Source organism: Marmota marmota, unplaced genomic scaffold, assembly GCF_001458135.2.
Source record: "Marmota marmota marmota unplaced genomic scaffold, marMar, whole genome shotgun sequence".
In the NCBI taxonomy this organism is placed as follows: Eukaryota; Metazoa; Chordata; class Mammalia; order Rodentia; family Sciuridae; genus Marmota; species Marmota marmota.
In genome coordinates this window covers 2,976,529-3,001,209 of record NW_025999968.1, presented here as the reverse complement: position 1 = coordinate 3,001,209, position 24,681 = coordinate 2,976,529, and positions in this window count along the sequence as shown.

Here is a 24,681-nt window from a genome sequence, read left to right as displayed (position 1 = left end):
TATATATATATATATATATATATATATATATATATATATATATATGTATTTGAGGTGGTCCCTTAAGACTTACTGATGTGAAGCCCACTTAGGCACCCCTTGACACTCCCCACTGTGTTTTTCAAACTCTGGAGGAGCTGGGATGAACACAGACACTTTGAGAATAAAAGTTAGTAGCTGTTACTGTAAGTGATCAAAGTAGCAGCAGGTAATCCTTGAGTTGCCTCGGGTAAGTTCCTTACTACCACTAAGTTTATTCATCCATGAAATAAAGGAGTTGGACAAATCAGTTCTGGCATCCTATGATTCTTTGTTTTTTTCTTTTGCAGCGCTGGGGGTTGAACTTAGGGCCTCATGCATACTAGGTAAGACTCTACCACTAAGCTACAAGCTACACTTCCAACCCTCCTGATATTCATTTATTACTAAAAATTCACTAATGCTTAAAAATTGACAAAATTTTATGAAACTAACTTCTCATTCTAGGTACTCTGCTTTCAGTAATAAAACAGCAAAGTTAATGCTGTAGGATAGTCACTACAGACGCAGGTAGCGTACTAGAAAGGGGAAGAGCCAGGCTTTGTAGGCATAGGTCTAGGTTAGCACCTAGTTCTACCACCCCTGCTCTGTGACCCTGCATGAGTCCTCCACCTCATTAAACATCAATTCCATAATCTTTAAAAATGGAGATGGTCTCCACTTAATGGGTTTCTGGATGTAAGAGGTTATAAATATTGAATGTTATCTCTTATTAAGGAATTAATAGAAATAAGCACAGAGAAAACTAAAGAGATAGACACATATTGTATGGCCTAGAAAAGACATCTCTGGATCACTATCATATTTACATAGGACATTTCTTCCAAGTATAAGGAGGTGTACATTTATATTGTACTCCTAATATAAAAATGCTCATTTTATGTTCGGTAAGTAGCAGCAAGTTTACTCTATTAACATTACTCAAGAAGGATCCCACTCTCCTTCCTCTATTTCTGGAATAAAAAATGAACAAACTGTGCACCTGATTAAAAACTCTTATCACCTCACACAACAGACACCAGCTGGATTTCTCCTTTTAACTGCAGTGAGGTCACACTACTGTGTCTGTGACATAGCTGCAGGTTGCCATGGAGATGATAGCTTTATCAGCAACTCTGCTTTGCAATGACTTCACAGCAAGGTTACCAAGAAGCAGATGGGCTGTGAAGGAGACAAACCCCCTTGTCTAAACACAAATAGCATTGATAATTAATTAGCTGAAGCAGCAGGGGAAATTATAAAAATGTGTAAAAGGTAAAATAATTTTTATTTATTACAGATTTGATAGTTCTATTCCCCTTGCCAGAGGAAAATCACATCTCTCCCTGCCTTGGGAAAAATGCATGGTATATTGAATAAATAAGGCACTGATTGATTTGGGTATGTTGAGGTTCACTTTCTAGACACTTTGGCTTCTTGATTAAAGCAGCAAAGGTGGTTAACTTCTGTTAACTGTTTTCTAAGGTCTGAACAAAAGACTGTAAAAACAAAACCACACCAGATCACTGAGATAATTAAAGTATTGCACTGGGAAAATATTTAGGCTTATAAAGATCCAATGTGAACATATCACTTCTATATGAAGATACCTCCTTAGTTAATGTTAATAAAGACCCTGCATTAGTATGCTAGGGTTTCCAGGACAAAATGCTAGATTAGATGCCTCCAACAACACATTCTTTTTTCTTTTTCTCATAGCTCTGGGGCTAAAAGTCCAAGATCAAGGACTGCAAACTCATGGGTTTGCTCACATGGCCTTTTCTCTGTGCAAGCACATCCATAGTATCAACCTGTGTGCCTATATTCCTCCTATTCAAAAAGGCACTGATCAGATTAGATCAGGACCTACCTGATCTAAGGATCTCATTTTAACTTAATCATCTATGGATAGTCCCTGTCTCCAAGTATAGCCAATTGATTCTAAGGTACTAAGACTCAGAATCTCAACATGAATTTAGAGGAGGACTCAATTCAGTTTAAAACAACTCTTATCACTTGGATAAAATGTAAATTATCTAGCACTGTGCACAAAGTCTTTCATAGACTGGAAAGACCACCACAAATCATGGAAACTCACAGGATTACTAAAAGCTCTGCAAATGTGCCACCCATGTAGGCATTCTGCCTTCGCCACATCCCTTCACCTCCTCTATCAAACCCTCAGGCTTCTTTCAGGTGGTTCCTCCTCTTTGATGCTCTTCCTCACTACTGGCTCCCTCTAGAAGAGGTAATACCCTTTCTCTTTCTGGAGTGTGCCCCATGGGGCTAACTGAACGTTGATGCAAGCGTGACCCTCCAAGGACATGGTAGGAGATGAAGTGAGAGCAGGTTGTATTGCTACCAATGGCTACATCCAGCATAATTTCCTCAGTACACAGAACTTCTAAATGTTTTCTGAATGTTTGGAGACATAGCCCTTGAAAATTGAAAAAAAAAAAAAAAAAAGGAAAGGAGGAAGGCAAGTATATTCTAAAAGAAGTACTGTTCTTGAGAACATATAATAGGTGTGTTGACCGATGTATGTGTGGACAATGTTTCTCCCAAATGCAAGCAATGCTTTAAGAAAATACTTTGAATTGGGCTTATGGCTCATAGTCAGTCTTCTGTGAGCTAGCCCTGCTGATGGCTCCATCATGTATGAATTTGGGGGTCAAGGCTCACCTCTTTCTCCTCTGATAGGTGCCTGAGTGTGCACCTCACAAAGAGTAGCCCCTGACACCAGAGAAACAGTGAGCTCTGTGTCCCACTATTCTATTCACTGCTCCCTGTGCTAAGAATGTTCACCCCCGCCCCCGCCCCGGTCAGTATGCAGTCCCAATACTGCAGAGCTGCCTAGTCTCCAGGACTTTTTGGTTTTTTGAAGCCGCAAGGATGGCTTGGGCCAGTGGTGTTTCTCTGTTCCATCAAACAGATTGGAGAAATCTTCTGTACTTTCTATGGACTATATTGCTGAAGACTGACAATTGACGTTCAGGAAAGTGAATGAATCAGACATTATTTCCCTATATACATATAGGATTATACTACCAGTATGATTCTACATTATGTACAACCATGAGAACCATGAGAAGCTATATTCCATTTATGTACGATGTGTCAAAAATGCATCTTACTGTTATGTATAACTAATTATAATAACATATATAAGAAAAGTAAATGAGGGCTCTCTTCAAACAACCTACTTGTATAAACTGGAAAATGACACTTGGATATAATCATCCTAAAATAACAATTTCTACTCTTAAATTCCTGATTACTTGATCCATGTGTTTTGGATCTTGGTCAGTTCCAGCAGGGAAAGAAGTGAATGTCTGCCATCTTTCTTTCCCCATTTTGTGTTCTTCTTTATGTCCTCTATTGCTCAAGTATACAGGGTGTTTGAAGATCTTTTCCCTCATATTTTCTGCTCCAGCTCAAATATTTTATTTAAAATATATGTAAGGGGCTGGGGATGTGGCTCAAGCGGTAATGCACTCGCCTGGCATGCACGGGGCGCTGGGTTCGATCCTCAGCACCACATACAAATAAAATAAAGATGTTGTGTCCACTGAAAACTGAAAAAAAATAAATATTAAAAACTTCTCTCTCTCTCTCTCTCAAAAAATAAAATATATGTAAGTAATTGCACAAAGTTTAACATGCAATAAACGTTTGTTGATGAATAGCAGTTTAAAATATTGTGTCTCCATCAATGTTTACAGCAGTTCAGTTCACAATAGTTAAGCCATGTAGCCAACCTAGGTGCCCTTCAACAGATGAATGGATAAAGAAAATGTGAGATACACACACACACACACACACACACACACATACACAATGGAATATTACTCAGCCATAAAGAAGAATGAAATTATGGCATTTACCAGTTAATGAATGGAACTGGAGACTATCATGCTAAGGGAAATAAGTCAATCTCAAAAAACCAAAGGTTGAACATTCTCTCTGTTATGTGATGCTGACTCACAATAGGTAGTGGTGGGAATGAGGGAGGAGTGGAGGTTCACCAGATTGGACAGGGAGGAGTGGGGGGGATGACAATGGGAAAGACAGTAGAATGAATCAAACATAACTTTCCTATGTTCATATATGAATACACAGCCAGTATGACTCCACATCATGTACAACCACAAAGATGGGAAGTTATATTCCATGTATGTATGATATGTGAAAATACATTCTACTGTCATTATACTAAATAATAAACTTAAAAAAATAAAAATAAAATAATGTGTCTCCTGTTATTCTTATATTAATGTTGATCCAGTTTCTAAAGGCATATACTAAATTCCAGTTATTATTCAGTTGATTGGGTTTATAAAGGAGTACAGATAACTTCTAGTGTCCCTGTAATCACATCATCTATATTTTGGCTCTATCTAGCTCCAACAATCTTCAGCCACAAAATCATAGAGCTTTAGTCATAGAAATGACTTTGAAATATGTTTGTCCTTGCCCAAGATCTCTGAACACCTAGCTTCTTATGATGTTTTCATTAATCAGTTCACATTCATCTAAGATAAGACTGAATAGTTCAATATGATTTAGTTAAAATATCACTCTTCTTTATTTCATATTGAAATATGAGCTCAATGTGTTAACACTCATTATCACAAACATCTGAAGCTCTAATTGACAGCTTGATGTCTTTGAACAGTTAAAAATGGAAGAAAAAAATTAATTATTACTTGATTAATGTAGTATGTTTGGTACAAGTATATACCCATATATAGGTTTTGAACAAAATGGAAATCCAAGAATGAAATGATTAGGAATTTATAACCTAGCTAAAACCTTTTTTTAATAAAATAATAAAACTAATGATAAATGTTCAATAAGTGTTTGCTATGTTCCAAACCCTGAGCTAATGTCATTTAATTCTAACCCCCCACCCCCAAATTGGAGAACAGAAATATTTTCTTCAGTCTACAAATGAAAAAGTTGTTGGTAAGACTTAGGCACTTTAAATATCTTGCATAGCTGATAATTGGCATGAAAAAGTTTTAGGACTTTGGTAGATACTATAACCATTTAAATGATTCTTATTTTCTAGTTGATGCATATCCCTATTATTCAATGCATTTGACACTTTGTTTTAGCACCGTCTTGCTAAGGGTAAATGAGTATATTTTCTGTCCCTTTCTTTCATATATAGTGCCCACTTGCCAGGTAAAGCAAACATCTGATTTCTTTGTAAGTTTACACAGCAGGTTGAGCTCTCCTGACATGGTACCTGGCCCCCTCACACCATCTCATCTGACACAGAGCCTCCATCTCTGCCTCCTTGGTAGAAGGCTCCAGGGGGCGATGATGTATAATCACTTGTCTAGAGGGGTTTTAAATTATGTGAATAACTGTCTATCTACAAGAAAAGTGTAGCCATCCATTCTTTCCCCAGTCAGTATATGATAAGAACTTTGGGAAGTGGAAAGAACTTTTGAGATGGTTTAAAATGGATGACCTAGAGAGCCAATGATTTATGCCCACTATCTGATTTTCCCTGAGAAAATGACTAATTCCCCAAGCCTGTAAACAAAGAAAATGAAATAAACAACCAATTTTACAGATGATGCTAAAAACACTTCAGAATCAAACAGGATATGTTCAGTCTGAGTCAACTGTCACATCTTTAACCCTTCCATCTGTTGGCATACATTATAAAAAGGAAGATAAAAACCCAACTACATCTATCCTATTATCTGGGTGATTTGATTTTCATGTATTTGTCAGCTAGTGAGGCACGCCTGCTTCTCTCTGTGTGTGGAAGCATTGAGGCTGGCAATTAACCCTGTTCCTGGTAGCAATGAAATTTGTTTTGGGACCTCGCTCAAAGCCAAGGATGACTGGGCACAATGCTAAGGACCTTGCTGTGTTTAACTACTACAGAATCCAAATGGTGGCATTCAGGGAGGTGTGGGCCTTCCTCTCAAAAATATCTTTATATGTAACTAATTGTAAAGAACAGGAAAACAAAGTTATTGAAATGCTATTCGAGAATTTTCTTTTTCTTCAGTCAGTCTTCATATATCTTTTTCAGCATTCCTGAGGCATAATCATGAAGTTTTATTAGGATGATATGCAGAGAGATAAAGGAAAAGAGAAACATAGAGAAAGATGGACAGAAAGGAAGATACATGCTTATTTGGGGTCTCTGGACTGGGTCCTCAGAGGCCGATCCTCAGTTCCTCTCCCAGGCATCATGCCATTGACAACAATCTCTGATACATGCTTATGTAAAAATACATTATATTTTCAATGGCTGCAAACAAAGAGGGTCCTGAGAGCCCCAGTGAGTGTGAATACACTATGCTATGTCCCAGTACTCTGCTGGAGATCTTCCCTGAGCCATGCCCTGGCTGCCTCCTTGTTCTCATCTGAAATGGGAAGATGAATGGAGAAGACAAGGAGCTAGCAATGCTCCCTGCCATCTGGACTGACTTCTCCACCTTACATCCAAGAAGATTCTTCAAGTTTCCCTATCCCACATTCTTATTTCAGAATTATGGAAGGAATACATAGTAGGCAACTTGAGGTTTATCTCCTTGCTCAAAAGTAGAGCAGTAGAGCCAGGCACAGTGACTCACGCCTGTAATCCCAGTGACATGGGAAGCTGAGAAAGGAGGATTGCAATTTCAAAGCCAGCTTCAGCACTCACCAACTTAGCAAGGACCTAATGAGACCCTGTATCAAAATAAAAAAATGAAAGGACAGGGAATGTGTGGCTCAGTGGTTAACCACACATGAGTCCAGTCCCTGGTAGCAAACAAACATACAAAAAAAAAAAAAAAAAAAAAAAAACAGCAGAGAGCTTAATTTTATTGCCTACTTCTTATTTACTCTGGTGTCTTAAGAACCTTTTTCCCCCTATTTCTTGATTATTGTGCTCATTAATAAAATATCAATATTACAGTGACAAATACGTTTTTCTTTAAATCACACCTTTTCTTACCTTACTCTAACACACCTTCCATGTCCACTGCTATCAAATCAAGACAGATGACATCATTTTACATTATATAGAGCAATCCTTCAAAATGCGCATATGTGTTTTCTTTTAGCAGTGCTGGATATTGAATCCAGGGCCCCCCTACATTCTAGGCAAGTGCTCTACCACTTAGCTACACCCCCCCATTGATATATGTTAAAACAACAATAATTCTCAGTTAATGAACTCTTAAATGATTAATACTGTTAAATTTTTAATAGCTAAGAATTTAGATGGTACATTACCATTTATTTGTTGCCTACATTCAACAAACATCTACTATCGATGATGTGCCAAACTTCATGCTAGGCTATGGGGAGCTGAAGGTAACTATCAGATGACACTCTTCCCCTCAATGTGGTTTACTAAGACTAAATTCTACCTACAGAAACATATTCTTTACCATAGGAATCCATTTCGTCTTTTTAATGTGGTCACTTTCTTTAACCAGGCAAGTTATCAAAATGACCTCTTTTTTAAGCAAGGAACATGGAGTCTCTTCTGAACTATCCCCTTCTCTGCCCACCCCTTTTAGAATTGGTCTTTGACCCCCATCTCTCCATGAACTGGTTTCAACCTTTCATCTTTTTTTTCTTTTTCTTTTGAGTGTGGATTTTTCACTGTAAACAATAGAATTTCCAACCCTGAATTACTGGAGTGCAATGCTCAATCTTTATTTATCCATATCTTCATGTTGTTGGTTTTTTTTTCTGTGTGTGTGTGCCTTGCAAAGAAGTAAGCACTGTGAGATGATATAAAAATGGGCAGAACACATCGTTCAATACCAGGTTTCCCCATAAGTTAGTAGCAAGAGTTTTACTACACATTGATTTTTAACATTATAAGAAAAGAAGTGCCCTGAGATCTTGAACCAATATGACTCTTCAGGTATGTGTGTTTATAGAGTCTCCAGTTTAGAGCTTTAATTCGATTTAACCAATTTTTTTGGTTATTGGACTGATAGAATTCTGAATTATTTTGTCCACCTTAAGTCAGCTTACCCATGGGGCAGAGAAAGGGGCTGGTGCCCTAGCTCACACTGTCTTTTTTTATTGTGCTGTTAGTCTTCTATTCTCAGCCACATAGTGGCCCTCCTACATTCACTTTTGATGGGGCCCATGAGAGAAGAAAACCAGGTTATTCTTTAGTCATTCTTTAGAAGAGACAAAGGAAAGGAGACGCAAACTACTCCAAATGTGGTCCACTGGCCAGCACCTAAGAACTTGTTGGAAATGCACAATGCCAGCCCTACTCCAGATATAGTGAATTATAAACTGAATTTAAGCAAGATCCCTAGTGATTCATATGCACAGTGAAGTTTTAGAAGCACTGGCCTAGAATATGTCTCTTTGCATTGACAAAGGGAAAAGAAAGGATAAGCCTCACAAGTTAAAGACTCTGTTTCTTGGAGACAAATGGGGAGAAAAGGATGGTAGGGGAAAAAAGGGACAATTGTGTAAAATTGCATGTATGTGTAAAACAGAAAGAGAGATGAGATGAAAACCCCTAGCCATCCTCACTGCCCATGCACAAACTACCCTGCCTAAAAATTTTCAAATTGCTCTGGATCTCGGCTACTAGTGTTGCTGTCCATTGACCAGTAGGCATACGCAGGTCTGCTTCCTATCTGACATGTTCACAGATTGTCCTAAGCAGCAGGAAAATAACCTTAACTTTCATCCTTAACCCAAGCACTGGCTTTGAAGGAAGTAGTCTTTCTGACACTGCCCTCACTGGCCAAAGGTTAGGAAGCTCACTAAAAGAAGTTCTCATGATTATTTGAAGCATGAAACTAGAAAGAAAGGCTATTTCCTAAAGGTGCACACCTCTCTCTTGATCATTTGTGCATTCTTCCCATCACATCATCAAACCCTGAACTCTTGATTCTCAGGGTTAGAAGGAACCATAAAGGACCAGTCCAGTTACTTACCTGATGCATTATGCATTTCCTTGCCGCAATACAGCTCATCATTGCCCAGCTTAAGCTTGGATGAAATAAATGAGAGAAAACTCAGAATTTTGCTCAAATGCCATTGTATACAGTCGGTGACATGTCTCCCTTGCTCACTAGCTGAGAATGCAGCATTCCAGAGATGGCATAAATCATTGTTCTATAAATCTCCAATGCTCCCATTAGAAAAAGTTAAGCTTCAGAGCAGTGGAACAAGGAGAGGAAAAGTCCCTTCATAAACAAATATTTTTGCCTAAGTGAAAGAATATATAGTCTTCTTAAAAATAGCAATTAGAGCCCAGCATGAGATTCTTTTCTAATAATAATAAAATGCTCTCCAAAACTTACTATTTCAGAGAAAATACATGTTGTTGTTGTTGTTATTATTATTATTATTATTATATTACTGTGAATAATAGTGATAGGTTACTTGCTAAGGGTCTGGCCCCAAGTAAGCATATATAGAAAGGACTCCCTGAAGACATATCTTCAATTAATAAATGAGACTGACAGATCTTCTCACAGACTACTGCCAGGTACCAATTGATTGCCTTCCTTTAATAACTATTTAATTTGCTTTCCTGTACTAATCATGTCATGAAAATTGTTGGCCTCTGCCCCTCAGTGACAAAGCGGATGGTATTTCAATAAGCCCAGTGGTGTTGCTCACTGGCCCCACCTCCCACCCTCGGTCTCTTCCTTATACCACTCTGTCCTGCCTATCTCCAGTCTGTGACCTGGACACAGATCTGGGGCCATGGGTTTCTCTGGGAATCTGTCTGATGGTAATGAAAGAGTAAATAGGTCAGAGCTTTAGTGAGAGGCAGTTTCAGGAAGAAAGAATCATCCTTTGCTGTGTCTCATGACCTCTGCCCATGCTTAAACAAAACTTATAAACTCGCAGTGCGAATTAGCATGGCCTCATTATAGACACAGAATTGGGGTCATATAAAGTCAAAATGGGTAACTCATTGCTTTAAGAAAAATCAAAATCCCACAGGCAGGATTGGGGGAATGGGCAGTAAACTAAGTGTGAAAAAACATAAGTGGAGGAGAACATTGACATGCATAAGCTGGAGCATATTGTCAGGTATATCAAGAAACTTAGGGGCAATGTCACTTTGGTGACATTTGCTGTGGTGTGGGCAGTTACCATCCCACTTTGTTACACTGAGTTTGTCTTTCTGGTTATTGGGTATGCTGAGCTTTGGGATTTTTGCTTAGCATTTTTTTTCAGCCTCATAAGATGCTTAAAAGGGTTGTGAAGAATCAAGCACAGAGAGGTGGACTTGCTGGTACCATCCACATATTTTCACATTGCCAAATGCACCTGGTGATTCAATCCTCTCCATGCTTAGGCGCACTGTCCTGCCATACAGGGGGAATGCCCTTCACACTCCATGAGAAATATCAGGGATCTTTACAAAGATCAAGCCCCTTGCATGGAAGTTTTTGGTCTTATTAGGAATACACAGGTCACTCCCTACACAGCACTGTTCTTCTACCTTGCACCTGTTGCTTAGCTAAGTGAAAGACCCTTCATTTCTTCACATAACTCCCCATGGTATAAACACAACTTTCTGTTCTCCCTCCTACCAAAAAACTCCAGACTCATACCACTGCTGTATCTTACTGAATTTCTTTGCATTTTCTCCCAGCTATTCAAGGTCAGCACTAAAACCTTTCCTTAAAAATGCTACAGGATAAGCTGGGAATGGTGGCTCACACCTGTAATCCCTGTGGCTTGGGAGGCTAAAGCAGGAAGATCACAAACTCAAAGCAAGCCTCAGGAAAATGAGGTGCCAAGCAACTCAGCGAGACCCTGTCTCTAAATAAAATACAAAATAGGACCGGGGATGTGGTTCAGTGGTTGAATGCTCCTGAGTTCAATTTCTAGTATCCCCCTCAAAAAAAAATGCTATAGGATATAATATTTGTTCTCTGTACTACCTTCTATCACTTATCATTTGCATAAGTATTTAATTTTCAGAGATATTAAAAATTATTCAAGGGGAGATACTATCAAAACTTCCTGGTAAACCCCAGAGAACAAAATTTTCTTATGAAACTAACTAATAGTCTGCTTCATATGATGACAAGCAACTCCAAGGACATTTTAAAGGGGTTTATATACAAAACTTGATGGCAGTCTGAAATGTGAACCTCTTGTTTAGCTTGTACATCAAACATGAAGTAATTGCCCACTGCAAGGAGTTTGAAATTCCTAATCAGTGTCAGGAAGTATAAGGAATGTTGATTTTGTCAATGAGAAATTAGCCAGTAGAGGGAACACTGATGTAGGACAAAATGTTCACCTAAGGAGCGCAGAGAGGTGATGTGTCATTCAATTGTTTCTGCAATTAGTAAAGCAGTCAATATTGAAGAAAAGCAATGCCCAAAGAAGAATTTAAAGAAAGTTTTGGGTCATAATGATCAAGTATGGGCAAGTACTCCTGAACCATGGTCCAATACCAAGCTAACACTGATTGTTCAAAAGAGATATATTAAAAGAGAAATGTCTTTTATACTGAAGAGTAAATATTTTAAGATGATGAACATTTACTAAAACACAACTTATCGTTACAATGTCTGCTTAGCTACTGAATAACAATTGGACCACAAATGTATATGTTGGAGGAAACCATTGCAAGGAAAGGTGAAATTAAGAAATTGAAATTATAGGACTCACCGGGCAAGGTGGTTCAGGCCTGTATTCCCAGCAGCTCAGGAGGCTGAGGCAAGTTCAAAACCAGCCTCAACAACTTAGCAGGGCCCTAAGGAATTTAGTGAGACTGTTCTTCAAAAATAAAAATGGAAAGGGCTTTGGATATCACTTTGTGGTAAAACACCCCTGGCATAAAGCCTTGGTACAAATAAATAAATAGATAAGAGTCCTGTCCTATATAACTTTCAGAAGTCACACTGGACATGGATATGAAAACGCTGAATTATCTTGATGTGGAATTAAACCTCATTTTATTTGGACACACAAATTACTTGTGTAAATTTCTCTAATATACACTGGATTTTCCAATGAATGCCCTCTAAGTATTTTTAAAGCAAGAGAAGAATGACTTTGTTTGGTTAGGAATTTTACAACAGTAGTCATGATGTCAGAAAACCATGCCCCTGGCCAGCAGCATCTTGTATTTGAGCTGCCTGCACACCTAGCACCACCTACATTTATCTCTGTCACTACTGCATTATGCCTTCTGGTTAGTCAACCCCAAGCATCAGCATACTCTAGCACATGTTATTGTATTAGAAATTATTCTTCTTTACCAGTATTTTTTAAATTCTTTAATTAGGACATTATATTAAGTTTTTTTTAAAAAAATATGTGAGTACAAGATTGTATTATTTGTAAATTTATTTTCAGAATAGTAAAGGTCCTAAAAAAAACATTTATTTAAAAATAGGCCATTGGCACATCAATGTTTATAGCAGCACAATTCACAATAACTAAACTGTGGAACCAACTTAGGTGTCCTTCAGTAGATGAATGAATAAAAAAATGTGGTATATATACACAATGGAATATTACTCAGCAATAAAAGAGAATAAAATCATGGAATTTGCAGGTAAATGGATGGCATTGGTGAAGATAATAAGTAAAGTTAACCACTACCAAAAAAAACAAATGCCGAATGTTTTCTCTGATATAAGGAGGCTGACTCATAGTGGGGTAGCCAGGGGAAGCATGGGAGGAGTAGACAACTCTAGATAGGGCAGAAGGGTGGGAGGTGAAGGGAGGGGACAGGGTGTTAGAAATGAGGGTGTAATGTGATGACCATCATTATCCAAAGTACATGTATGAAGACACTTCATTAGAATTGGTATGAATATACTTTATATATAACAAGAGATATGAAAAAATGTGCTTTATATATATAATATGAATTGTAATGCATTCTGCTGTCATATATTTAAAAAATCAATAAAAAAGATAAAATGAAAAATAAAAAAAAAACACAATAGGTCATTGGGTCTGATAGGGTTGACAATCATTAACCCAAGTAGATATTGTGACACTGTCTGTTGAAGGCAGAGAGGAGCCATGACAATGTAATTATGTTCTGCAAGAAGACTGTGCTGCCTATCAAGAGGTATTTTGTGTAGTATCTGCTTATGGAACTGACTACTGTCCAAATGACACCATTTATTCTCAGCAGGATCTTAGAAATTTTCAGAATTCAGGGTCACTCAAATCAATCAAATCTATATGCCTCATCTCATGACCAGCTTACCAATTTACACTGGGAGACATTCCTTACCAAAGGCTGAAAGGCTTGTGTCCATTATTCAGAGCAGCCCTGAGAAGGTAACAATGTGTGAATAAGAATGCTAGGCAAAGGGTTCACAGGGTGCTGGGGAGAGCATGGTAGAAGCACATCCTGTTCCATGGAAGACTATACTTCTCCAGTAATTATGAAGGCATAAAAGGGAAGGGTCTCTCCTGTGCACAAATAATGGGTGAGTACTGCCAAGTTATGGGTCCTTAGGCTTTCATTTTCTGTAGCCCAAGTTGATTGCATCCCCTTCTGTCCAGTCTTACCACTAGCCCTATCACTGCCACCTACCTTCACACAGTCTTCTGCCAGAGAATATATAATACAGTTGATTAAAAGTCTTCTACAAAAAAAAAAAAAATACACTCTGGACTTGCCTTTCTCTGATGACACCAGACCACCCACAGTGATTGAATTATTGTGAGGCCCACCTATTTCAGACAGTCTCTGGGATTTTTTTCAAAAGATGGCTAATCTTATTCATTGTGTGTGAATTTCACCAGCTCAACTCAGAAGATGACCTGTGATTCTGAACTCCAAATTCATAGAGAGGGAAGCTTCCCACTGTTGCTTCCATCTCTTGCAATAACCAATGTCAGAAACAAGGGCTGAGATCATCTCCAACTCCTCTCCTGCATTGCACCAGCCTCCACAGCAAGGATAGTTTTCTTAATTCTCACCTCAATTTGGAAAATCAGAGTCCTGCCTCACTCCAACTCCTCCCGTGGAGGCAAAGTGCCAGCACGGATAAAATTGGAAACCACGAGAATTATGACAGTAACTCACTATGGTTCAGAGGAGATAATTCAGGTATTGAGAAATTTGGTTTGTTTGTTGTTTTTCAATATACAGTGATTTCCATTTACACAGACTGGCTAGAGATGGAATTGTGGTGAGCTGATCAACTAGTCTAAGAATTACCATATGCAACATAGATGGAGAATGTTTTTCAAAGAATTATTAATGAAATATAGATGATTCAAAATTATATTACAACTAGTTCAGCTAATTTAGCTGTTTTCTGATGGGTCAGAAGAAAGGAGTTTGGGGAAGCATGGTCTTCTGCACCCTTCATTTTTATATTGCAGACTGAAGTAATATTTCCTCAAGCTTTTTGTGTCAGTCACTCAAGATTTCTCAGTTTTTGTGGTTGTTCTCTGTGCTCCTTGACCTTCTAGTCTTGAAATATTTGCTACTCTTTCTGCAAGAACACATGTCACTTTAAACTCCTATCATGTCAGCCCAATTTGTATCACCTCCATGAAGTTTAATGATGCAGTGTGAAGAAGCGTCTCTCACCAAATCAAGAATAAATGGGAGTAAATTTCTATAAGACCTTCTTCCATAGGTGAAAATACAATAATTATAGCTCCAGCTCATAATGTTGCCCAATATTTTAAAAATATTGAATAAATATTAAACTAAAATTCAGGAGTAAGGATTATTTGAAATTCCACCTCATTGATTCAATAATTTAGATTTCATTACACAAACATAAGTATCCATCATATGGCCAACACTGTGTTAGGGTTTGGAAATACTAAGATAGTGAGTCATGGTCTCAGTTCGCAAGGAACTCAATTTAAAGAGGGAAAGACAGATATGTAAAAATACAACTGCAACTCAGCATGAGGGTTCACTAATGGAGGTTTTCCAAAAGCTCAGAAGTGACACAAAGGAACTAAATAACTAACAATATTTAAGGTGGGGGGATTTCTAAATACACTTGCTTATACTGGATTTTGAAGAAAAGGTAGAAATGTGTCCACTAAACACAGCGAAGAGCAACATTTCAGAAAAATGGAAGGCCATGTGCTAGTGTACAGAGAGAGGTTACATTATAGTAGCTCCTGGGAACTAGAAGCAGTTTGGTGGGACTAGTGTCTAAGATCCTGTAGGAAGTGAGGCTGGAAGGACTCAATCCTAAATGATCTGCAAAGCCTTGATGAATGGGCTGGACTTCTTTCAGTGGGCAGTGGAGAGTAACTGATGGGCACTCGATGGGGAAGGGACACAATCATATCCAAGTTTGGAAAGATCATGGTACAGTCTGTGTGGATGGATGTGTGGCAGGACCAGGGGTAAGGGGTGCAGCTGAGGGACTGCTGAACACTGAAGTCTTGGGTTCTCCTTCCATAATGTAGACATGAGGCCTGGGAAGCGTTTGCCCAGTGAGTGATGACATTGTCCAGCTCTCTCCAAAAGGAGCCATGGGACCAGTTTTGGCTAAGGACTGTGGGTAAAGTATGTAAGTCACTCAGGCCAAGTGTGCAGAGAACTACTTCATGATGTCTTCCTTTCCATAGCAACCCCGAAGTCCTCATGTAGAAGATGGTTGTGGGTCAGGATGAAAGAACTCTGTATCCCAGAGTCAAAGAAGTATTGCCAGAAGAGCAATCCAACAAAAAGTACTGATATTAAACTTTTTGTGAGGAAAAAAATGAAATTTTATTATATTAAGTCTCATAGATTTAAGTATTATTAGAGCTTCTAGATTGCCCTATTTCCAGAGGAATATTAGAATATTTTGCAAAATTTGAAGTAAGACACAGACTTATTATGTTATATGTTGAAGTATAGGAGCCTGTGTTAGTCAGGCTCATTAGCCCCAGAGCAAGAGAGAATTAATAGGAAAGAGAGAGAGATTAAAAAAGGATTTATTAGAGGAATTGGTTTGTATAATTAGAGTGTGCAGTCCTCTGACAGGCTGGGACTTGTTATCACTGAGGTTCTCTCTGTTTCTCCTAGTGTCCTTCCTATGAGGGAAGAAATGGAGGCATTCCCAGATACCTGGGTCCCTTCTTGGTGCTGTAACAAAATGCCAAAGACTGGGTAATTTATTAACGATAGAAATCCACTTTCCACAGTCTTGAAGACTGGTTAAGTTCAAGGTCAAAGCATTTTGTTGCTGGATCCTCACATGATGGGAGGGGCAGAAGTTATTTCCTCAAGCCCTTCTTTTCTTTTCTTTTTTTTAAGAGAGAGAGAGAGAGAGAGAGAGAGAGAGAGAGAATTTTTTTAATATTTATTTTTTAGTTTTCGGCGGACACAACATCTTTGTTTGTATGTGGTGCTGAGGATCGAACCTGGGCTGCACGCATGCCAGGCTCTGAGTACTGTAGACAGGTGGAGCGTGACCAGAGGAGGTGGGTCACTGGGGTTATGCCCTGGAAGAATGCTTCATCCCTGTGACCCTTGCCCCATCCTCTTTCTGTTTCTGTCTCTGCTTCTGCCTTTTTGTTGCCCTGAGGTGAGCAGCTTTCTCACGCTGGGCCCTTCCCCCATGATGGGCTGCCTCACCTTGGGCCCAGAGCAACTGAGTGGGTCATCTGTGGTCTGAGTCTTCTGAACCCCTGATGCCCAGGTGAACTTTTTCTCCTCTACCTTGTCCTTTTTAGGTGTCTTGGGCAGAGCAATGGAAAAGCTAATTAAAACACAGCCATACACATTGCTTCCAGTTTGACAAATGGACTTTGTGTGTGTGTATGTGGTTAGGAAGTGAATCAGGTCCTTGCACATGCTGGAGAAGCGCTCTTAAGATACATATACCATCAGAGTAGGCAACTTAAGTTTTGTCTCTTCACTCAAAAATAGAGCAGCAGAGCATGGCGATGCACACTATAATCATGGAGATTCAGGAGGCTGAGGCAGGAGGATCATAAGCTGAAAGACAGCCTCAGGAACTTAGCAGGACTCTAAGCATAGTATTAAACTATGTGCATACAAATAGAGGTATTATTATAACTGATACTAGGCACTAAACATGCTTTTGTCTAATAGAAGTCTAGAACTTTCTCACAGATTATTTTTAAAAAAAGATTTTTAATTTTCTAACTTTTTTTTGTAGACTCCAATTTTTCCTTCCCTCACAGGGCACAGGAAAGACCCTGGAGTTGAAATTGTGAAACCCTTTTCACTTTTACATCTGAATTATGAAATGCCACATCCACCAGGCTCTGCCAGCAGCAAGCAACATTAATATTAATGGTTGAAAGGGCCTGCAGTGTGACGGTGGGATGATTTAAAGAGGAGAATAATCAGGGACTGCATCTTAGTAAATAAATCCAAGATCTAATTTGTTTAGTCTTTCACCCACATTTTTAAGAGAAATTAATATATGTTTTATAATGTAAATCAATACAGATTCTGAACTTGCTGACTTAGTAGGTTTAAAATTAAAATGTTTTTATCCTTTCCAATAGTCTACTAACGAATCTCCCTTTTCCAACCTCTCTCTATTCCATTGCAATAGATAGAGGTGTATGGATACACTCAAAATACCATTTCAGAAGTGTTTTGCAGATCTTTGCTGCTGTGAACCAGATATCACTTGGCCATTGGGGAACACAGATCAGACAGGCCTGTCTTTGTCTTCTAGGGATTTATAAATCACATGGGGAGAGGAGGTTATCTTAGATAAGGTACCCAAAGAACAATAATAACAAATGTAGCCTCAGATACTGTGGGAAAAACCATTTTCAATTTCTATCCTTATGATTCTACCCTGCTCCTGCCTTGACCTCTTCTGTCCCCCCGCAGTGTAGAAGCACTGCACGCTCATAGGTATTATGTCATTTAATCTGTCCATCACCCTTAGAAGTCTATATTATCTGATCATTTTTCATATAAAGGAACTGAGATTCAATGAAGTTAAATGACTGATTGAAGATCCTATGTGTGAAAAGTGGTCCAACTCATATTTAGAGATCAGTTGTGCACAAGCATGAACTTCTACTTCTATCATCATGCTCTCCTGGTCAGCTATCACCCACTGTCTTTGCCATCACTGGATCATTTATCATCATTTCCTAACGTACTCTGTTTGCTTACATGTGAGAATCTGTTTGGCATCTCTAGAACACATTTTGCTAAAGCATATTTTCATATTTTAACTGGCTCTCCCATCACCAAGAAAAACTTAGAGGGTTTCAGCACAGCACACAGGTTTAAAGTAAAGCATCTGAAAGCAAAGCAGGCTTAGATTCAAATTCTAGCTCCATTCCTTTATAGATATACAATTGACAATTTCTCTTCCTTATCTGTGCTTTGTCTTCTGCAAAATGGGAAAGTAATAATGGGACCTACAAATATCATTAACTACTTTTGATAATTAATGGTAGTTACCATACATACTTTTGTGATTTAAGAATGGTCATCTCATTATATGGGTCCCAGATAGTTAACTGGATTGAAAAAAAGTAGTCTGAGGATAGAAATATTGAATGGTGAATTGCTTTGTCTACTGGCAAATAATTTAATTGTATTGATATATTAAAATTTATGTGTGTCTTAATACTCTCTAACTGCTTTATATATGGGGAAATTAAAGCCCCCCAAAAGGTAAAAGAACTTGCCAAAGTTCACAATCTAGTTGAAGCTATTTTTTTTTTTGAGAAGACTATGCTGCCTTTGCCTCATAAGCAGTTTCTGACAGTGTTAATTTCCATACATGTTCTTCTACATTCTAATCATAAAAAGCAGACTTAATCCACTTACTTGTCCCAAGTTTTGCCATCTCTCCTTTGGAAAAATTTCTATTGACTTGTTAGACCAACATCTTTCTTAGTCTAGTCTTAGGATTTGCTCTGGTTTAAAGTTATTTAAAAAATTAAAATTTGAGATGTAAGTATTTTTCCTATGAAGTAAACATTTTAACAAAGAGTGAAAACTCAAGTCCGATTCATTTCAATGAATATTTCAGTTCCTAATCTGATTTTGGGATGATAACGTCAGGCAAAGATTATGGTCTCTTCTCTCTTAGGCTGTCAGAACTTGGTTTAAAAATTTCATCTCACCTTGGCAGTGTTCTTTTCTTTGGAAGGTTAGGTTAAGGAGACGAAAATAAACTTCTACTCCTTGAATATCACCATATTTTTTGGCCAAATTGTAAGAGGAAATAAAGAATGAGCTAAGTATTTTAATTTTCCCCATTTCTGGACACTCTGTTTGGCACCATAATTTGTTTCATATATTTAAAACTTTCCCTTTCCCATCATTTTTCTCTCAAATAAAATCCTTGTTGTTGAATATTAACCAAGACTGTGGAACACTGTTAGCTTCTTCAGACTCTAGGAAACAGACACATAAACAAATACACAACTCTTTAAAGCATATTGTTTGTTTATATCTCAGAATGTATTTTATATAATGAGAAAATATTCATAAGTTATTAATACCTTGGTAAGTTTTTTTATGTTCTTTAGAGGAGTTATGATAATAACATAATAATCAGCATACTTTTTTTCAGTTCTTACATATTCCATGCTAAGGACTTTATTATTATTGTGCATAATCTTACATGTATATAGAAATTATTATACCTATTTTATAGGAAGGAAGCAGAGACTTAAAATATATAAATGTACTCAAGGTGACATGGCTGCACATGGGAACTGGGAATTGAGTTCTTATGAATCTTTCTAGGCCTCAGCAGCTTTTCTGCACAAAGTAGATGTTCAAAAAAAATCCTTGTTGAACCAATTAATGCTGAAACAGTAGAAAAGCAACAAAAAGGTATACTGTGAAATAAACTCCTGGAAGAGCTTAGCAACTAGGCTTTGAAAGAGCTGTGAAGGCAGAATCCCTAGTGACTAGGTCTATGCAGGTTTGTGAAAGACCCTGAAGCAGCTTTGTAGGAGCTGCACCAGTGAATTCTGAAGGGGCTTTGAACACGATTTTATTTCGACAGAAAAGGAAATCAAATTTTTAGTCATAACTCATCTAATAAAGCAATACAATTCTTTCTCTACTGAGCTCTTAGGAGGGAAAGGAATAATAAAAGTGTCACAGATGCTCCCTGTACAAAACTTCCAGACGTTGGCCAAAACACAATGTCACTGTTCAGTAAAGGGCACTAGCACACCAAATGCTATAGATTCTATGCACAGTCCTTTCAAACTAGTTCATGCTTTCAGAGGACATCTGGTCTGACAGTTTTAGTACTCTCATAACACATGCACACATATACACACAAACACACACTGTGTCAATATGAAAATTTTTCAGAGCTATATAAAGGAATTCACTGTTGGTTTCATGTCTTGTGTTTCCAGAGCAGCAGTGTATGCATCAGTGGGAGCTTGCTGGAAATGCAGACAGTCAGGCCCTACCCCAAGCCCACTCAATCAGAATCTTCATTTTAGCTCAGACCCCTCGTAATTCACAGAGTCAAGTTAGGGAAGTCCTGGTCTAGAGGGGGACCTGACAGAGGTTTTGCCTACAGATGCTAAAGCAAATAGTCATAAGCTACTGACAGGAACATCTACAATCATTTCAGCCAGTTGTTGATTTTGCAAACGTTCAGCAGTTCAGGTAAATGTCTGACCTAGGGCCCTGAGACCTTCTTTCATGTACTATGGCAATGCAGGGACTAAGCAAACTTTATTTAGTGATATTGGGTTCATTTGTGATGCATGAATCATCTATTTTGCATCATTAAAATATAACCATTGCATTATGAGGAAATTTCTGATTCACCCTCCCATGCTAAAGATTTTTTGCACATGTTTATCTAAGCACTAATTTATTCAAGCTGTAGTACTATGCTATGTTTACACAATTTCAATTGCTCTGTATTTTTCTCCTCAACTTGATTAGATTCTTTAAAATCAAGGACATTGTAATCTACTCTTATTATAGCCCCCAAGGAAAGCATAAAGACAGAGAAAAATAAGTATTGAAAATGAATTTAGAACCAAATTTATCTTGTTCTTTTTTTCTTCATTTTTTTTAAATTTCTTTTTGTTTTTTACTTTGTCCTGAAGAAATACTATCCTTGGATTTGCCCAAGTTATCTGAGAGTCTCTAAACCCTTGTTCCTGATTGAAAATCAAACTATGTGAGCTGGGAATCATATTTGAAAATGAAAAAAAGAAGCAAATCTCCACTGCACTGGGAGCAGGGGCTGGTCCAGCAGATTTGCAATCACTCCTCATATCAGGTCTTCAGTGTGGCTGTGAACACTAGCACAGCTGTGCAAAGCTTGGGGTGGAGGATACTATGCACTTTGTGTTTTCCTCCTGTGGCTTTCTTTTAATTTAAGTCCTTACCCTATGAACATTACTTTGAATGCCAAAGGTAGGGATAAGACATTCAAAGTGGAATGTACTCAGAAGCACAAAATTTCTTCTCATTTTTAGGTCACAACTGAAATTGGGTTTTAATGTGAAATTTGCCTTAGGCTCAGCAGATGGTTCCCAAACATCACAAGCAACAGTTTGCCTTCTGTACATTGATGTGGTTGGTTATAACTAAGTCTAAAATTGCAAAGGGACTAATGTCAGGACCAACTCTGCCTTTCTCCTCTGTTTCTTGTCTTCCCCCTGCCTTTTTTCCTATTTATATAATTTGGTGCTGCGACATGAACCTTGCAGTATTCAGCCTATGCGAAATCATACAAGTTTATGACTGGAGATGAGTGTAGACTTGAAGAGGGAAACACTTAGGTAGAATTAGTAGGCTTAAGTCATTTATTTATTTTTATTTTATTTTATTTTTTGGTAGTGAGGATTAAACTCAGGGGCACTCAACCACCAAAGCACATCCCCAGCCCTATTCTGTATTTTATTTAGAGACAGGGTCTTACTGAGTGGCTTAGCACCTTGCTTGTGCTGAGGCTGGCTTTGAACTTGCAATCTTCCTGCCTCAGCCTCCTGAGCTGGAGGGATTACAGGCATGAGACTTTGTGCCTAGCTTTTTTATTGTTTTTTCTCTTTCTTGAAAAATGAACTCCCTTTAAAATTTGGGTTGAAAAGGTAAGTGAATGGTATACTGAATCTGTTTACTCAGATGTTGTTCCTAATAATTCTCCCTTTTAAATCATCCTGCAGCTGCTTTCCCAATCTTTCTGGACATCAATATTAATGTTCCCTGCTCCTAGCAGTAGCTGGTAGAGATGGCATTTCATAATTCAGATGTAAAAATTAAAAACCAAGTGCTAGAGGGGAAACAGAATAGAAGAATCTATCTGTCCAATTGTTGATTGAAAGTACTTCAGAAAACAAGATGTTTCCAGTCTTCCCTTAGTAAAGAAATACAACATTAAAGGTAAATTTTTAAAAAATAATAAAAAAAAACTATAAAGGGCAAGGGATGGTTCCAGAATTATTTAATTTCAAAGTTGGCTGCAAAGAGTCAAATCTTGAGAAACATCAATGAAACTTTCTTTTGGTACACAAGAGGAAACTGCTATAGCAAATGCTATCAAAAAGCAGATTACACAAGAGGTTAGATCATACTCTAGTGGCGGAGAATCAGTGTCCCAGCAAGAGTTTATTTCCATTAAAAAACTATTATTTAATATCCTATGTTTTAAGGAACCTGCATCCTTAATTCTCTGCAGAGAAAAATATTAGCTCATCATTGTTCTTTACATACTATCCCTTTCTCCTTTCTAAAGCAAGTAGTTTCCACATCTAAAAGAGACAGTAATTTAGAAAGTGTAGAAAATTTATCTAAATTAATTATAAAGCACAAATAAAAAGTAAAAGAAAGCAGAAAAAGAGTTATTCTCCTACCTATTTCCTGCGTTTTCTCAGATTTTTTGTTTTGGTTTTGGGGTTAGTTTTGCTTTAATGGCTATCTTTGGTAAAGAAGAGAAAGTGACCTCTTATCAATTCTAGCCCATCTTTTGTCTTGGGTACCTCCTTTCATGATTTAAGGTGGTCTGTTTTCTAAAAAAATTCTCAACCAATGTCTGCATACAAACATTTATTAAATAATGGGTTATGTGAAGAATTTCACAGTAACTTAGAGAACTCCATTTTAAATGAAGCCTCTTTTTCTTAAAAGGATATGCAATGACAAGTATTTCCATCGTGTTTTTTCTTCATTATTCCTAAAATAGGTAAGTGCTTCTGGCTTTCTATTCACTTTATTCTGGTAATTTCTGTCCTAATAACTGCTAAAGTGATTTTTCTAAAGAATCAAAGCATGTGTTGCTTTTAAAAAGAGTTTATTTTTTCTTTGTCTTCTGTTTTATTTCTTTTATATAACAAACATGTTGCAAGCATGGCTTTATTCCCTACGTCTTGCAGGTTTTTAGCAGCTTGTTTGTCAGGCTCTATTAGGGACAGCATACAAACTGATTTTCATATGCTACAATAATTTCAAAGCTTGAAAAAATAAAATAAGATGAAAACAAGGTGTCCATTAGCCTGTTGCAGGTCTGAAAGGAGAATGTTGTTCCATTTTCATTGCTTTATATTTAGCATACAGGTCTCTCAGTTAAAAGAACACTTTCTAACCCATCTTTTCAGCTTCTCATGAATGAGAAGCCAGGAAACCAGGAAGGTTACAGTTACTGTAGACAGTATTTGCACTAAACAAAATATGTCAAGGAGGCTGATTCACTGAAGCACTGCAAATATCTATGTGGCTCAAAGGGACAAGGAGATTCCCTGGTTGGGAAAAGGGATGTGAAACAAAATGGTCAAAAAGATTTTATAAAGTTTAAGAAAATAAAATGGAGAATGGGTAAGGGAAGAGGAGACAGGGAAAATTTGAGTTCAAACTTAGAATTGTATTTTATATGAAGACACCTCAATATGCCTACAGAGATGGAGCATTTTCATTGTTTTTGTAAAGGACAATAAAATAATTCCAGATTCAAACACTCTGCAAGATGCTCCTACTGCATCTTGGAGTCTGGCTTCCTTCCACCACTTACCCTGCCCTGTCTGACATAGCTTCTTAGTCCTGGGGCACCACAACAGATTGCTCACCACCCACATACTCTTCCATATGTGAAAGCAAGAGAAAAAATTTTGTCAATGCTTGCAGAGGTGGAGAGGAAGAAAAAATAACAAGGCCATGCTTACTGAAATTATTTTTTATTCTTTTATAGTTTCTCTTTTTCTTATTTGATGGCTCTATGAGTGTGATATATTTAAATAATATGAAAAGCACCATTCCCATTACTTGATTGGCTCAATAAACATCTGATTTCAGGGAATTAAGTATCACCATGGACTCTGAAAGGCTGTATCTAGTTTTGTTTGGCTCCAGCAGGCTTATTTTCCTTCCAGAAAGATGGAAGTCAGTGGAAACGTATGATTCTCCTGAGATCACTAGTTTAGATAATGTCCCCCTCCCTTTCAATGCAAGGCATCAAAAAGCCCCATAGGCAGCTACCACTTTGGGGACCTTTTTAGTATTGCTGCCATTTCTCTTCAGTATGCAGAGCCATCTTCCCCTTGGCCTCCCAAAGGTGCATTCCACTGCCATTACAGTCCTGCCATAGGAGAGTTAAAGAGGTTGCTATGTTTCAGGGAAATGTGGGGCATTTTTATCATCCATGGAAACAGGAGGGAGAGTGGAGAAATCCTGCCATAGATTTCTTGTCTGTGAATGATTAAATGAAAGTGGACTCCAGCAATACTGCTGGGTTTTCAAAATAATGGGCTCCGCCATGTTCTTTATCA